We start from the raw sequence: 17466 nt of genomic DNA on the forward strand, positions 1-17466 counted from the left end.
ACTGGTTGTGTGAGGTAAGAAAAGTTTGAGTTAGGTGTTTTTACTGTAATTTATACCTTCAAGTATTTATTTATTTAACGTTTTTGTATAGCGTAAAAGGCCTGAATTGTTATTAGTGTATTTTACATGGAGCGGGAAACGACATAGAATGAGTAAAAGCAGTACTTAATGGGCTGTAGCAGCTGCAGGGCATACGAACATTGAGGCATATTGAAAAAATTAAACTTTGCTTGTCGTATCAACGCAGTAACCAGTGCATGTGGTATGATCTTCGAAGGTGTGCATACTGCGCCAACAACATTATTGCAAAGTAACCTCTTCTAAAAGATTGCGAGATCGTACTTTTGTCCAGACTAGAATAAGCTAAATTTAGTGAGTAATGCTGAAATTCACCTTGGCCTTTGGGAAGAGATTTTATGTGTTTTTTAATCGCCTGTCGAGGGTCATTAAAATTATTTTATGTTACTCCTGATGAATCTCATGCCAGCTTGTTCAAGAATGAAACGGAAAACGAATCTGCAAGACCCTAAACACATGCATAGATGTATCCACAGATGACACCGGGTTAGTAAATTAAGGGGTGTGATTCGAGCATCAATGACTGACTCTGCAACATTTTGCTATCTGAAAAAACGAAGACAATTGGCTATAAAACATATTTAAATAAACATACATCAGAATAACATTATGGGTGGGACTGCAAGCATTGGTCTGTTGAGTCAGTTGCAAAAGCTGGCTAGAGCTGCAGTATGCGCCCTTGTGGGAACTACTAAATAAATTAATCTTCCCTTTCACTAAGCATGTTTGGGGTTATTTTTTCATGTAGATAGCCAGGAAAAGAATGAGTAAGATAAAACATATTACTAGAAACTGTAAAGATGAAATAATACAGAGGATTTCAAACATACAGTTGATCGCATCTGGCGATTAAAATTGAGTCAGTTTCTTGTACTAAGCTCTCTTTTCTTTCATAGTTAATTAGATAAAAATATTATTTGTGTCAAGTACAATCTACCCTTGTATAGCCTAGCAATTCTTGACGTGATACGTGTAGGCAACAAGAATAGTGATGTCATCATGAAGGCCTGTTTCTAGAGGCTTCACGTTTTTGTGCAGACTGCTGGAGCCATTAAATATAATATACATTTATTTTAAAAGCCAAAACTATGGTGAGAGAATGTGGAGAGACATCAGTTCCCACTTAAGAAATGGTGTTTCTCCATTTCATGCAGTAGGGATATATGCATGTATTTAGGCCATTATCCGAAATAACTGGTCACACTATACAAAGGTATAAAAAAACACAATCATCTGTTTTCAACAAATAAAAAGCACCCAGTGCTGGTTTCCTTGTATATTCCTTCTCAGAAAAAAAGGTCTAATCACCAGGTGTTTTTTTCTGAAATGTTCAGGGGTAGTGTACTTTTTGGACAACACTTTGTCCCTCTCTTATCTTTGAGTTAGTATGTTTCAATAATATGTATTATTCAACGAGAGGGCTTAGGTTGAAACTCAAAACCACAGCACACAGTTCAACAAAGTCACTGTTTTCCAAATCAACCATCATGGCCAACAACAGAATCTTCCTTGCATGACACCACAATTATTTTTCAACTCATTGCATCAAACTCCACACAGAAAGGCTGTTTCTCCAAGAATGAATAAAGGAGATAGATACATTTGAGAAAAGGGGAAGAGTGGAAAGTGAGAGAGCCAAAACACTACAAAGATAGAACATTGTTTCCTCAAAGCTCAATACGAGCTTGTTGAGTGTGGTTATTTTCGCTCCCTTTATACATGACAAACTGTGAAAACTTCAATCCAGCAACACTGCTGGCAGAATGTTTGGGCTATCAATCCCCACGTTGCTTTGAATTTCACTCTGCAGGAGGCTTCTTTTTTAGACCTTTCAGAGATGTTTCTCCACATCAGAATCATTAAAAAAGAAGGTTTTATCACTATATTCCACCCTTAGTCTTGCAGGATTCAATCACATTGATGAGACAATCAACTAGAAATGTTTGTTTAAAACCTCTGACAATTGCCACATTCTTTCTTGTGGTAGTGCAGGTACCTGGGGAACAGAATACCTGTATGGGTTGCATATTGAAGATGTACTCTGTGAGTGGTGGCAGCTTTTAGAATGCCACTTCACACCACTCTGAATCAAATAATAGCACCATTATTTTACAAGGGATACCTTTGATGGTGGCCAATAGACTTTCTTCAACACCACTAGGCCATCAGTGAAAAAGCACTACATTAAGTCCAGAATCTTCACATCTCCATTTAAAGGTGTAAGTCCAAATGTTCTATTTGTTCCTAGCCACCCTCACATACCTAATTCTCCTTTTTCCCATCAAGTCCTAATTGCACTCTCTTTGAATGCTGTTTGCATGTCTTTTACTCCCAGCCAATAGTTAGTCCTCTATATATTCAATTCTGACCCAACAGAGTCCCCCGTTTACTCCAACCCAGGGACTCGACGTTCCACTTTACTCATGCAGGCCCCTACCACTGTCACTGATTTGTTTTCCCACTTCCTCCCAATCTATTCACAATTCCATCAAGTACTCCCATCATTTGTTGTTGCCCCTTTCCAGCATCAGCAACTGCTATCTCATATATCTTCCTCCTCTGTTCCCCACTTGATTGAGGCATTAAATTGTGTTTGGACCTCCTTGTTTATCTTCCATGATCCTGAGCTCATCCTATATGTGATCTGTTAGAAATGGGGGTTGCTAGTTGAGGGGGTTAAACTACAATTGCTTTCAGGGTGAAGTCACAAGCAAACCCCATATTAACTTGTGCATAATCCTAAATAAGGGTGAGAGATAAAAGCAGTCAGGCTTAATTTAGAGGTAATATGTGAAGTATTTATGCAGCACTGCAAACAGTAATACATTGAAAACACAACACAAGAAAAGCCCCACACTAATTTAGAAACAAGAGTAAATACTAACTAATTATTTTATACCAAATGACAAAAATCGAATCAGTAGAACTGGAGATATGCAATTTTAAAGATTTCAGGTATGTAGAGCGACTAAAAGCACAAAGCTCCACTTGAAGGTATCTGGTCATGTTGAGACCGGGTGGAAGTCACAAGTTTGGGCTGACCACGATGCAGTGCTAGCCAGATACAGGGTCCAAGTTAGTCCAGCTGAAAAAGTTACCTTCAAGGTCCAGCATGAAGAGTTCTATTCGTGAAGAGTCCGGTTCACCGGAGCTTCGCATTGGCTGGCGAAACAGGCAGCAAGATCTTGGCATGAACAGGCCTGTTCACATTCACTAAGAGCCCAAAACTGCAGGATTTCGCCTTTTCTTTGGAGATGAGCTCAGCCGATGCCACACCAAGGGGTCCTGAACCTGAGGGGCACATCTTGGGGATCAGGAACTCACTCCAGCAGGGCTCAGACTGGTCCAGTTGCAGGCCCAGAAAGCTGGGCAGTTTCAGGGAGCCTCTGGAGCCAGTTATGTTTATGTAGCTCAGAACAGGAGTTCAGTCATCTGACCCTTGGAGTCACTTCAGCCTGGGATGAAGGGTACAGATTCAGTCTTCCTTCTCAGAATGCAGAGCAGCAGAGTGGCAGGACAGCAGAGTGGCAGTCCTTCTGGCAGCAAAATTGCACAGCAGTCCTTCTTCAGTAGTACCCACAGGTCCAAGCGTGTACTGAAGAAGTGGATTTCAGGGTGCAATATTTATCTCTGATGCTCAATTTGAAGTAGGGAAATTTGTAAAGAATTCTCTTTGAAATTCCTGAAGTTTCCTGCCTCCCCTGCACAGGCACTAAACTGGCTGCACAAACAATGCAGTGGTGACAAGTTCTCTGTGTGAAGACAGGGCACAGCCCATTCAGTTGCAAGTGGGGCTGTGCCCAGCTCTGCCCTCTTCTTTCCAGTTGATGGCCCATCCAGGCACATCTAATCCCTCTAGTGTATGGCTGTCTGGGAGGAATTAAAAAAGTCCAACTGCACCCAGTCATGTGATACAGGAGCAGGCTGCAGGCACCAAATAGCTGGGACAAGAAAATACCAACTTTCCAAAAGTGGTATTTTTAGAATTGTGACTTAAAATCTAATCTGACTTTACCATTAAACAGGGCTTTAAATTACAATTCTTTAGACACCAAACTCCTCATTCTGACCTGCTCCCAATTAAAAGCTTACACTTATTATATTTAATAAGTTAACCCAATATTATCCTATCGGAGAGGTATGCCTTGCAGTAGTGAGATTAATTTAAGATTCTTCCACTACCAGGAAATGTACAACTACATGTCCAGCATTTTAAATATACTGCACCCTGCCCCAGGGGTGGCTTATAGGAATTTAAAAAAGAATGTTCAGGCCTGTCAAAAGGTTTATTTTTCCAGGCTGAAATGGCAGTTTAAACTGCATATACAGGTTGCAGTGGCAGGCTTGAGGCATGTTTAAAAGGCTACTACAGTGGGTGGCACAATGGGTGTGGCAGGCCCACTAGCAGCATTTAATTCACAGGCCTTGGAGACACATAGTACCACTTTACTAGGGGCTTACACGTAAATGAAATGAGCCAATTTGATGTACGCTTTTTTCACTATGTTTTAAGGAGCAAGCACAAGCACTTTAACATTGGTTTGCAGCAGTAAAGTGTACAGAGTCCTAAAAGCCAGCAAACACAGGTCCAGAAAACTGGAGGATGAAGGCAAAAAGTCTGAGAATGACCCTGCAGAATGAGTCAAGTTCAACATGATCCCCACTCAGAAAACTGGAGGATGAAGGCAAAAAGAGTGGGAATGACCCTGCAGAATGGAACAAGTTCAACATGATCCTCTCATATAATGACCGTGTTCCTTCCTGGGATCATTGACCATTCATTGCTAGCCCCACATACCTGGCACGGGTCTCCTGAAGCTAATGGTTGAGTTCAACCAGATCCTTGCCTTAGTCATTGAAGGACACCCAGTACCTGAGAGTCTAGTGCCAATCGTTGATGCCTTCCTGGGGTGTTGTGAAACTTTTTCATAAGCTACACTCCCCTGCCAACCTGATCACCACTTCTACCACGCTGTCTTCACTAGGATCCAACTGGACGTCTCTTCAACCTCCTCTTTTTGCTCCAGAGGCGCTAGAAAACTCAGGGGCAGAAACATCAGTACGCTGAGTTTTCCATCACTGCTGATTGAGCCTGCACCCTGAGGAAGATACATTGTGTTGGACTGGGGCCTCAAGACAGCACGTCCATCATGTACACTACCTGGCTGTGGCAACATTATTGAAATTTTGTAGCATTTTTTTTTATGGGATCCTGATTCTGTGACTCATTTTATTTTACAGAATTACCTACTATTTGTAATACATAGGAGTGCACTTTTTAAAATATCTGTGCAACTCATAAATAACTAAGAACTGCATTCTGTAACTATCAACTGCTATTCCTTAATGACCATTTTATAATTAAGGAGAGGCTTTTTATTTTTATGCCCTGTGTATTATAATATTGTACATAGTTTTGAATGAGGGATACAGATCCCCACAAGTGTGGAGGGGGATTTATTTCCCTGTCTTCAAGCATTACCCTGATTCTGCTGGGGCATGGGCTCAGGCACTCACTGGCTTGTACAGCAGATCTAGAGTTGAGGGTGGCAGATGTGAGTGATCATTACAGACTTACCTGCAGATGTAGTCATTAAATGTCTCTGTCATGTCCTTGACTATCTTGCAGTAGATTCCTTAATCACTGATTTGGTTCTGGTAGGTCGGGCTACACTTTCATTTAACTCTTTTGCTAGTTCTCTGATCTAGTCAAACAAGCAGGTGTTACAGACTTGGGCAGTTGCATTGCCACTCTTGGCTAAAGTAGCTGCACTACACATTGGGTTGTCTGTCTCCCTGCCTTCTTTAGGGGCAGTGTATTAACCATTCTCTGTTGTTCCTTGGTTTACTTCTCCTCAAGAGAAGATGTAATAAGTTATCCTGCCTATAGTTTTTTTCCTTTTGAGCTGATGCAGAGGATCTCTTGTTAAAGTCAGTGGTCCCAAGTGTCTCCCATCAGTTCTGAAACTGAAGAAATTGTAAAAATCTGACCCTAAATCAAAGGTATGCCATCTTTCAGTTCAGAACCAACCATAAAAATGTACCTACCTTTTGTTAGGAATCCCTGACTCACCCTTGGTATGTTAGCAAAAGCGGCGAATCCTGGGTATACATGCTGCACCTAAACAAAACAAGAATACTGTTAAGAAATACATAACTTGATAAGGGCAAGCGAAGTTAGTTAAAAGAAAAAAAATAAATGTAAAAAACATCACAAAAAAGAAGAAAATTGAAAGTAGGTATTGAAGATATAGCAAAAAAATAGAATGACATATTGCTTAGGCCAGCTAAATTAGTAAAATCAAGTAACGAGCCTCAGGGGGATCAGTGTTTTCTGTGTTTGGCCTTCTTCAGGTTGAAATGTATTTATTAAAAAAAATTACATGTTTAAGAAACAATCCCCCAATTTCTGCATACAATCGCCCCTTCTACTCATCATCACAGAAACTGTTATTGTGGCACTGCTTCGTTGATTAGATTTCAGATTTTTGGGATTGATTTATCAGAGGCCAGTCCATTGTCTCCAGTTGAAAGACCCTTTTTAAACTCCAGTGCAAGTCCATAGGAAAACCTTCAGTTCCAAATGATCCTTTGGATTTCTCTGCAGTAAAGCTTGCTTCCTCTGCCTACAGGAACAGCTACATCCTTTAGATACGGGGTAGAAGCCCAGCAGGTGGAAACAACCGAAATGCCTGGTTGTAATGGGTTTCTCTTGCAGGAAGACAGCTTCTAGTCATTTAAGATATGTTCCACAAGAGCAAGCAAACTTCTTTGGCAGGATAGTGTGACTTCCGCTTATCCATGCATGGTCAGGAGGAGGCCACAAGCCTTGGACTCCACACTAGACTCAGAAGTCAAAATCTAAAGACGCTCCCCCTCGAATCCTCATGGAATTATTGTTATCCTCATGTGTTCGAGGTCATTTTCTCCTTGCAGTTGGTCACTCATGATACTACCAGGCTTGTCCCTTGCAGTCTTTACTCCATTGTGATGAATTTCCTTTCTCTATAATATATACAGGGAGTGCAGAATTATTAGGCAAGTTGTATTTTTGAGGATTAATGTTATTATTGAACAACAACCATGTTCTCAATGAACCCAAAAAACTCATTAATATCAAAGCTGAATATTTTTGGAAGTAGTTTTTAGTTTGTTTTTAGTTTTAGCTATGTTAGGGGGATATCTGTGTGTGCAGGTGACTATTACTGTGCATAATTATTAGGCAACTTAACAAAAAATATATATATACCCATTTCAATTATTTATTATTACCAGTGAAACCAATATAACATCTCAACATTCACAAATATACATTTCTGACATTCAAAAACAAAACAAAAACAAATCAGTGACCAATAAAGCCACCTTTCTTTGCAAGGACACTCAAAAGCCTGCCATCCATGGATTCTGTCAGTGTTTTGATCTGTTCACCATCAACATTGCGTGCAGCAGCAACCACAGCCTCCCAGACACTTTTCAGAGAGGTGTACTGTTTTCCCTCCTTGTAAATCTCACATTTGATGATGAACCACAGGTTCTCAATGGGGTTCAGATCAGGTGAACAAGGAGGCCATGTTATTAGATTTCCTTCTTTTATACCCTTTCTTGCCAGCCACGCTGTGGAGTACTTGGACGCGTGTGATGGAGCATTGTCCTGCATGAAAATCATGTTTTTCTTGAAGGATGCAGACTTCTTCCTGTACCAATGCTTGAAGAAGGTGTCTTCCAGGAACTGGCAGTAGGACTGGGAGTTGAGCTTGACTCCATCCTCAACCCGAAAAGGCCCCACAAGCTCATCTTTGATGATACCAGCCCAAACCAGTACTCCACCTCCACCTTGCTGGCGTCTGAGTCGGACTGGAGCTCTCTGCCCTTTACCAATCCAGCCACGGGCCCATCCATCTGGCCCATCAAGACTCACTCTCATTTCATCAGTCCATAAAACCTTAGAAAAATCAGTCTTGAGATATTTCTTGGCCCAGTCTTGATGTTTCAGCTTGTGTGTCTTGTTCAGTGGTGGTCGTCTTTCAGCCTTTCTTACCTTGGCCATGTCTCTGAGTATTGCACACCTTGTGCTTTTGGGCACTCCAGTGATGTTGCAGCTCTGAAATATGGCCAAACTGGTGGCAAGTGGCATCGTGGCAGCTGCACACTTGACTTTTCTCAGTTCATGGGCAGTTATTTTGCGCCTTGGTTTTTCCACACACTTCTTGCGACCCTGTTGACTATTTTGAATGAAACGCTTGATTGTTCGATGATCACGCTTCAGAAGCTTTGCAATTTTAAGAGTGCTGCATCCCTCTGCAAGATATCTCACTATTTTTGACTTTTCTGAGCCTGTCAAGTCCTTCTTTTGACCCATTTTGCCAAAGGAAAGGAAGTTGCCTAATAATTATGCACACCTGATATAGGGTGTTGATGTCATTAGACCACACCCCTTCTCATTACAGAGATGCACATCACCTAATATGCTTAATTGGTAGTAGGCTTTCGAGCCTATACAGCTTGGAGTAAGACAACATGCATAAAGAGGATGATGTGGTCAAAATACTCATTTGCCTAATAATTCTGCACTCCCTGTATATTATGATGGAAATTTAATCCACATCTCAAGCACCACAAAAATCAAGATTGTGATTCCTCTGTTAAACTTGGCTGAACTCTCCCTGTCACCTAATTCAGTCTTTGCCTTTCCAGTTCCATCTACCAGGCTTCAAAGTAAATCATGACCTGTGAGCAAACACAGGCTGAAACTCTTATGTTGCACCTGGCTCCAGTAGGCTGTCCATGCCCTAAAATCTGAAAAAACAAATTTGCAACATAGTTATTAGGAGTTAGTTGTAACCAAGATAGGCTTTAGACTAATCTTGCAAATAATATTCACTCTCTGTTATTGCTTTGTGCAGCTTCCCTGTGGAAGGCTGCTAGCTCATTAAATAGTGGGTTCTAGGTGTAAATATTGTACTACTAAATATCAAGATGAATAATATTTTGGTACACACATATTGATACCACAATATCATCACCCGTAATATCGTCAACCCTATACTTATTATTAAAATGACCAAAATATTGAAAGCAAAATATTGTTACATCACAATATTTAAGTATAAAAATATTGAAGCCAAAATATAGACTAAAATTATAATAAAGACTTTTTTTTTAATGACATTAGAAGTAACCACAATATTGAATCCCTAGATATATTTTAAAATACTAAATATATGGAATTATATTTAAAATTAATTTCAGTGTTACAAACATATATTTAAATACATTAATATATATTTTTGTAAATGTCATTACACAATATATACACTAGGATATATATGTAATTAGTAAACAATATATACACATTACAATATAAATATGAAAAACTATTACAAACAATGTTTAAAACAAATTATTAAATATATAATTATTTAAAAAGGACAACAGTTAAAAATATACACACATTTGTACATAAATTAACATATATTTAGTGGGGAAACATCATTGTGGCTATCATGGTACTCTCAATAGTCCGATATTTAGTACCATTAATATACTGAATTTTACATTAACAGGAGGACACCAGAGTTAGTCAACTCTTCAAAAAGCAAATGTTATGTTTTAGGTGTAGATCAGAAAACTATTTCCTGATATCTGATCCCCTATATTTGAACTGTATTACCGAAGAGGAACCTTTGTTCACGGGCAGTTGCTTTGTCAGAGCAACAGTTGTGAGAACTTGGAATAAAAATGGTTGCCGATTTAAACAAAACAAAGGTTCTGATTAATGGCCTGATTAATAGGCCATTGTCCAGTGGAGAGATCAATAACTGTAGTAGCCTTAAACAAAAGAATGTGTTTCCCCTTTTGGTATCACTGGCCAGACATCTGAAATGAAGCTGAGCTGTTGCTGGGCATTTATAGAAAGGTCTCTTTTGGCAGATAGCTCATTTTCAGCTAGTGCATTGTTCCAGAGCAGAACTCTTTATTGTTTTTGGAGCCCACAAACTGAGCTAATGTAAAACTTCTACAAGATCGGAGAAGTGCAGGGCCATTGGGCTTCTCCCAAGGTAGGAGTTTTGAATTGGCCTAATCTCAGCGGTAGAAAACCATCAAACTTCGCAATATTGAATGTGCCTCACAATGACTACTATTTCTACATCACATCGTCACCAAGAATATCGTACATAGTACAATTGCACCACACACTTATGGGGAGACGGTCTGGATTTTATTAAACCGGTCAGTAGACACCTTTCCCAGGGTACAGGTCCCCGTGTTCACCAAATCAGCTGCCACAAACTATAAATCTTCAAATAGATCCGTGGCCACCCTTTAGTATGTTTGAAGGGTGACAGATACACCTTATATAAACCCTCCTTCCAGCAGAGTGTATTACTTTGCTTGGGGAGAAACATAAAAACACGTGGAGCATCTATCTTTTATTTCATGTATTGATGCTCCTCGAATAATAAATTAGGGGCTAGTCCTAAATGCACAAAAATAAGACAGGATGCCACACCATACTATCTATAAACAGATATCCCACAACCTACCTTTTATGGAATAGTTCTTTGTTTGATTGAGAGTACAACACTACTCCACAGATTTATGATAATTGGTAGTGCTAATATGTTGGTGATTGAATCAATATTAATTTACTGGTGCATCCATTCTGAATGGTACCTCGTTTCAGTACATTCCAAGCCAGACTTCTTTTGTGGGCCAGTTTTTACGTAATGCATTGGTGAATTAGGGGGCTAATTTGTGTTCAACAGAGAGGAAACTCACAAATGTGATGGAGTATCATATTCACCAAAGAGACAGCCCACTCGCTTTATTTATAGTCAGACGAGCACCATATTTCCGCTTGCTAACTCTGGAAACCTTACACTGATGGCCCCACAAACACCAGATCTTCGGTCTAAGTACTTCTACCTATCTGCCCTACTTAGAATAGAACTTCTGAAGTCATTTTTTTTTTGCTGTGCATGACCACCAGAAAATTCATGATGGTCCTGAACAGAAAAAAATTATATTATCCTGCACTGTGTGAGAAAACTCGGAGTGTCAGGGTGAGTACACTTTTGTCTTTATTAAAAAAAACTCCCATTTTGGGAGTTTGTTTTTGAACAAGAAAAAGATTTGCTTGGCAGCTACGTGAAACATGGTGACCATTCAGCAAACTTACGGTACCTTCCGAGGACCCACTCTGAGGGCTGCTTCACCAGGCGCAAGGAGATTTCTAAATATGGCGGTCATTCCCCAGGTGGTAGAGGTTATTACCACCACCACTCTGGTGGGACAGGGTTCCACCCATCCCACAATAGTCAGATGTAGCTGAAGTCACTGAGTGGAAGCCCTACGGCGTTTCTGACAAGCGTACTGTTGGCTAAAACCGACAAAAATGGCTGGTCCCAATCAACACTTTTAATTGTTTCAAAATATCGCAGCACTTTAGACTTTTTTCATTCAAATTTATTTCACCCTCCCATCAAGTTGAGGCTTTTTTGCCTTGTATGTATCTCTTTAATCCTAGGTTTTACTATTCACTTCGTTTTGTTTTCTGTGCACAGTGCTTGATATAGTATTCCCTTGCTACTAAAGTACACTGAATTATCACACCGTAACCTCATTATATCGGGCATGCATTGTATGCAGAAAACAATCCCTTTTGTTTAGTTTTCTTCAGTGGAGCAGGATTAGTTGATGTGCTAGTGAAGACTCACCTTTTCCCTACTGAAGTGCTCCATATACACTAAATAAAAAGCATTGGCAAAGTCGAAAGATCTGAGTTTAATATGCCAACACAGGCTTGCGCAAATACTGCTTGTTTCCTTTTACACACTAGAGCTTTACTAACGCATGTTTTGTGAGCTAACACCATATCCCCCGAAAGGAACCGTAACATCCTAATACCAACGTTCAGTCTTGATACATTTAAAGAATTTATAGCTATTGTACTCCTGTGGAGCAAATGTAATGAAGAATCATAACGCCTTTTTTGCATTGACCTTTACTCGACACTGACCTGGATGTACATATTCAAGATAGCCATTTACTAAAGCTACCTAATCCTGAGCGGAAATCATGCCTTAGAGCATTAGAATCAGTGTCTGTTAAGTAACCAACGAGGCAAATGTGAACATCCTGTTACAAACAATTCAGTATAACATCCCGGTTTACGCTACATAAAACTTGTGTGACCGTTTAATTACAGTACCTTACAAAATGGCGACATGTAATTCGGAACACATAACACATTTACAGTAATTCCTGTTAAAGGATGTGCAGCACGTCTATCCTGCAGTTCCCAACAAAAACACAACGGACCGAGTTTTGTTGTCAATTGACGATCACTTTTAATCTGTAACGGCAGCGTGTTTGTTCTTTCTAGAAGCAGTTCTTATGACACCACGTTAATTTATTTTTTCGCTGCTATGCGCAGAAAACATTGCTGCGAGCATTCAACGACTTTACATTCTTTCGCTTTCTTTTACATGAATATTTTCGTTTTCTCAAAATATAAACCTCGGGGTTGGAAGCACCGAAACAAAACTTAAATGAGGGACAGGACATTCGTTTAAAACTACTATCAACAAACCTTTGAAGCCTCAAACCTTTAGTGTGCCAAGTGTTCTAACAAAACTCAGAGCCGCTCCCCTGCATAGTACCTTCAGGGCGGCCTAACCCCTGGACCCAATCAGGAGCCTCCCACCCGTGCACAGTGTACTGTGCTGAGGGGGCCCGCAGGAGCTCGAGGAACCCTCCGCACCACGCGGCTTCTGTGGCCTTTGTTAAGCTCCTGAGCTTGCCTCACGCTTAATTTTATCTCTTTAAACAACAGGCTTTGTGAGATTGCATTGTGTGCATGGACATATTTGCAATGTGCAAATACGCTTGCACAAAAGTTGCTGTTTGTGTGCAGTATGAATTTGAGGCTTTTTTCGGTATGCACAATGGGAGAAAGGCCAGTTCACGTGGTGGTCAGAATCGGAGGGATGCTCTGGGCTTTATTCGCCTTCACCATTCCTTCACTGTGAGAGTCTTGACTTGAAGCTGTATGACACATGGAAAGGTACAGGGTAGAGAAGGGACAAAATGTCCCTAGTATGCAATGGGCACCTCATCGCACAAAAGCATGAACATTCGTGAACATCTGTTCTGTTCGCTCTCTTTATTAGTATTAGCGAAGACTTTGGTGATATTGCCAGAGTTGGTGCAAAACTGGGTTTGAACTGCTGGTGTTCCTGTTCCTGGATGACCAGTCCTGGCAGTTTGACTTGACTGCTTCTACTGAAGCAGACTCAAGACTGATTTGATTTGCATATGGCTGTGTCCAAACAGAGGTGGCATGGTGAACAAATGAACAAGGGATTGAATGCTACCGAGCGATTGCCAGTGGTTAGACAAATTTCAAGTATTCCTTTCATCACCTTCTGTGGGTTTAATGCACCACCCTTATTGGCAAGGGTATGCCCAGTTGTGATTCCCATGTTCACTGTGCCACTGGAACCAAGCTACTAGAACTGACTGACAAGCCCCAATCTGGGTGAAACTGGTCTTGGGTTGCTTGAGTTCCAGTTCAAGGATGACCTGCGTTGGAGTTCTGGCTGAACTTTTCTTATCGGAGAATGGCCAAGACTGATTTGCATATGGCTCGAGACAAACTGAGGTGGCATAATTACTAGTGATTACACAAATTGTAAGCATTATTTTCAAAAACTTTTGCGTGTTTGGTTCATGAAGCCATTAGATTTTAACATTTTAAATGGATCATTTGTAACAGAAAAGCTGGCAAATCGATGCCCTTGAGACACAAGGTAGATGGTAACTGTTGCCAAGGGAAATGTGCTCCCTGGTATATTGAGGCCTTGTGGCTTTCAGACTTCTGCTTACTCTCAGTGAAGCGCCCCAACCAGCATGAATGACGATAAGGCCAACTTGTACAGACGCATGAAAGACTTAGATAGATTTGTTTGGCCTCATTATAAAGTCTTGCCAGTGCACACCTGACTTCACAAATGCATGCTAAGATAGTCAGCATGCACGTGACAATATGCTGTTTCTCAGGTGATAGTCTCGCTGTGCGCTCACAGCCAAATCCTGAGTTCATGTGACACTGAAAAACCTGCCATTTCAAGAGGTGCAATTTAGTCTCAAAATATTATAATTTCCATTCTAATCAGAATGATGAAACAAGAAGAGGTTGTTTTTCTTTCCTGCACATAGAGAATGCTAACTAGCTCTTTAAATCAGTATCGGTTTAATGGCTTTAATCTGTCACCATCAAATACAAAGCAAACAGCAGAGGGAAATTACCATAAAACTGTTGCTATAGTTCCAGTCTAATCACCCTTTGGTAAACTAAAGCATCCAATTAACCTTTCATATCTTGCTGTTCACTGTAGATCATTTAAAATGTGAAATCTGCAGTGCATCCTTGTTTTGCCGTATAGTTCTTTTAACTAGAAACATTAATGGGGCTACTCACAAAGTTTACATACACTTGTGAGTAATATGCACTGGAAATTTACTCTTACACTTTTGAGTAACTACTACTTTTGGCTATTCACCAAATCCATGTGTAAAGGTACTTAAAAGTGTAGACCTGCATGTCTCCACTCCCTGAAAAAGGGGACTGATCAAAGTACGTAGTGTAAGTTACTACTGTTAAAAAGAAAGAGAGGTCCGGCACCACACCTGGCCAACCCCTGATACTGCAGCCCCCTCCTATACAAAATAATGGGAAACTGCTTAAAATAAACCCTCTTATGACATAATGTTACATTAGATCATTTTACAAAAAGTTTAAAATATAAATGCAACTAAATTAATGTACAAATAAAACACATTTTTTTTATATTTAATCATATTTTTTTTTTTATTTTTTTTAAATTTTAAGTTATTGGAACATTAATTGTTATGAAAGTATAATTAAGCTAATTTTGAATTATATACACCCCATTTAATAATTAATGAATAATAGTAAGTATTTTGTACCTTAGTTACAAAAATATTTATCATAAAGCTGTTTTTAATATGTCATTAGAAAGTTTAATATAATTCTTTAAAACGATCCTTATACCTTACCATAGGGAAATCACCAATGCCACTGTGGAATATCCCCATGGTAAAGTACTAAGACAAGGAAAAATGTTTATTTAACTCAGAAACAATTAGTAAAAATATTGTTGTATACAACATTACAGTAAATAACCTTAATATATTTATTTGAAGAACAAAATAAAAGAAATATGCTATCTCTATAACTTAATTTAGAATTAAATATAGAATTTTTTTTTTTTCTGAACTTGAAATTAAAAAATGAATTCCCACTTAAGGTAAAACGTTTACATTACATTTTTATTATATATTAATAACTACTTTTAAACGTGATGTATGCAATATATAAACATACTTTAATTATAATTTATTTGAAATTAATGTACATTCATTTATAAATTCTGAATAGGTTGATTAAATATTTAATTTAACACTATTTCCTGTGGAGTATAAATTTAATTAAGGTAGGGCCGTCATTATTTTCTGTTAGAATGTATTGTAGTACCAGTGGTTGGCCAGAGTCAGTGCTGTATTAACTCTATCTCTGATCTGGAGTCTATTTTATTTATTCCTTTTTGGCTGCAGTGACTTTAGAAGTGCAGTTTATGAATAGCAATGGACATCCTCTTTTGTGGGTGGGTGCATGCCACTTCCTAAACTTCTCCCTGAACCCCTCCTTAATCCTTCCTAAACCAATCAGATTTATAAGTAAGCAATCCCCCTTTACCAGTCACTCCTCCTGGTTCCTCCGGCATTTAACTCTAAATAGTCAACTTACTTGTGTGAGGATCTCTCCATAGAAAAGATGAAAGGAGTGGAGGTGGAGATTTATACTGCAGTTAGTGAATATAATGTTGTATTACTGTGTAGTGCTGTTTTAGTACTCCTAAATCTACTACAAAATGCAGTTTGTGTCTAGGCCCTGGGTGTATGGAGATGAGCCAGTTAAGACATGTATGTTTAAAATGTACTTATAAAAGATTGCAGTTATTTCTGGTGGATTCACAGTGGATTGTTCACTTTGAGAGTCCTTTAGAACTCATTTGTGTTAACCATTTGATGAAACATATTGATCACCCTAATTAAAGCAGTGGTCTCCACATTTTTTTGTAATTAGCCCTACTTATGTTTCATGAAAATTGTGCTGAGATACTCATATTATTAGTGTTTTATTAGTGATGACAGACAAGATTACACTAGTGGCCACCATATGCAAGATTATCAACAGCTATCACCTCAGTGCATCAGGCATGGTTGCCAGCAGTAATGTGGAAAAGGCTTTACCGGTTGGGAATGCCTCTAAATGGGTAATAGATAACAGCCCTTATTCCTACCTGATTTATGACTCAAATATCTGCTTTAAATATATTTTAGAAATGTAACCATTTTCCTCCAAACATTGTCTTATGAGTTCTAAAAATATACATGTTATTATCTCTAATACACAATTTGTAATTTTGGGATACAAATATTAATTAACCCATCCAAAAGCTTCTATTGTAGTAGGCTGTGCTAAATACAGGATAGCTACTTAGGGGTAGCTGAAGAGCTACCAGCAGGTCACGAGCTACTCATTGGAGAAGCATAAGTTAAAAGGTATTCAACAATTTTCATATTTCTGTACTTTAAACATGAAGAGGACCAGAAATATTCATTGATCGCTTGGTAGACATACTCCTCACAAAGATAAATATCCTCCACAACTGTTAGTTCCACAGTTTGACACACTCATCTGGAGTCACTGCTTCATTGATGAAGTTGTTGCCTTAGTGGAGGCAGTTTCTGGGACAATCCATGAATTTGTGACAGACGAACAAGACAGTATATCTAGGATTTAATCAGTGTATCACTGTAAATCTTTGACCGCCAACTTTGTAATCACATTCTCGGGACTGGGAAGCCAGTGTAGTTAGTAGGAGCCAAAAAAATAAAAAAATTAAACAGTAAAAGATGGGATGAGAATGAAGGAATTGTGATCTTCTCTCAGCAATTATCAATGACTGTGTCACAGTTAAGAATGGTTTTTCTTGTGCTATGGATTCATCATGCCCCTTAGTTAAAGACATTTGGCCTCCCGCAGCCTGGTAGAAAATATTCTGAGCGGTCTCTTGCGTTATCAGATTTCTTATCAAATGCTTGGCATTGTCATTACTGTATTACTGTTTTTAGACTTAGCTAGAGACTGGTAATTTTATCTGTCTAGCCTGACTCTGGTCAGAAAAAAAATGAATAAATAAAAACTGCATAAATATGTACATTTAAAAAGGGAATTTGGGTCATCACTCTTCATTAGTCCATTCAACTCTAGTTCACATTTTTCTTTTACCCACT

At 39.1% G+C, this 17466-nt stretch overlaps 1 protein-coding gene across 2 annotated transcripts in view; it reads left to right on the forward strand.

Annotated features, from left to right (window-relative positions):
• ERICH3 (glutamate rich 3) overlaps window positions 1-17466 on the forward strand; it is a 325653-nt gene that overhangs the window by 7782 nt on the left and 300405 nt on the right. The window lies entirely within an intron of this gene.

Source organism: Pleurodeles waltl, chromosome 4_2, assembly GCF_031143425.1.
Source record: "Pleurodeles waltl isolate 20211129_DDA chromosome 4_2, aPleWal1.hap1.20221129, whole genome shotgun sequence".
NCBI classification, from domain to species: Eukaryota; Metazoa; Chordata; class Amphibia; order Caudata; family Salamandridae; genus Pleurodeles; species Pleurodeles waltl.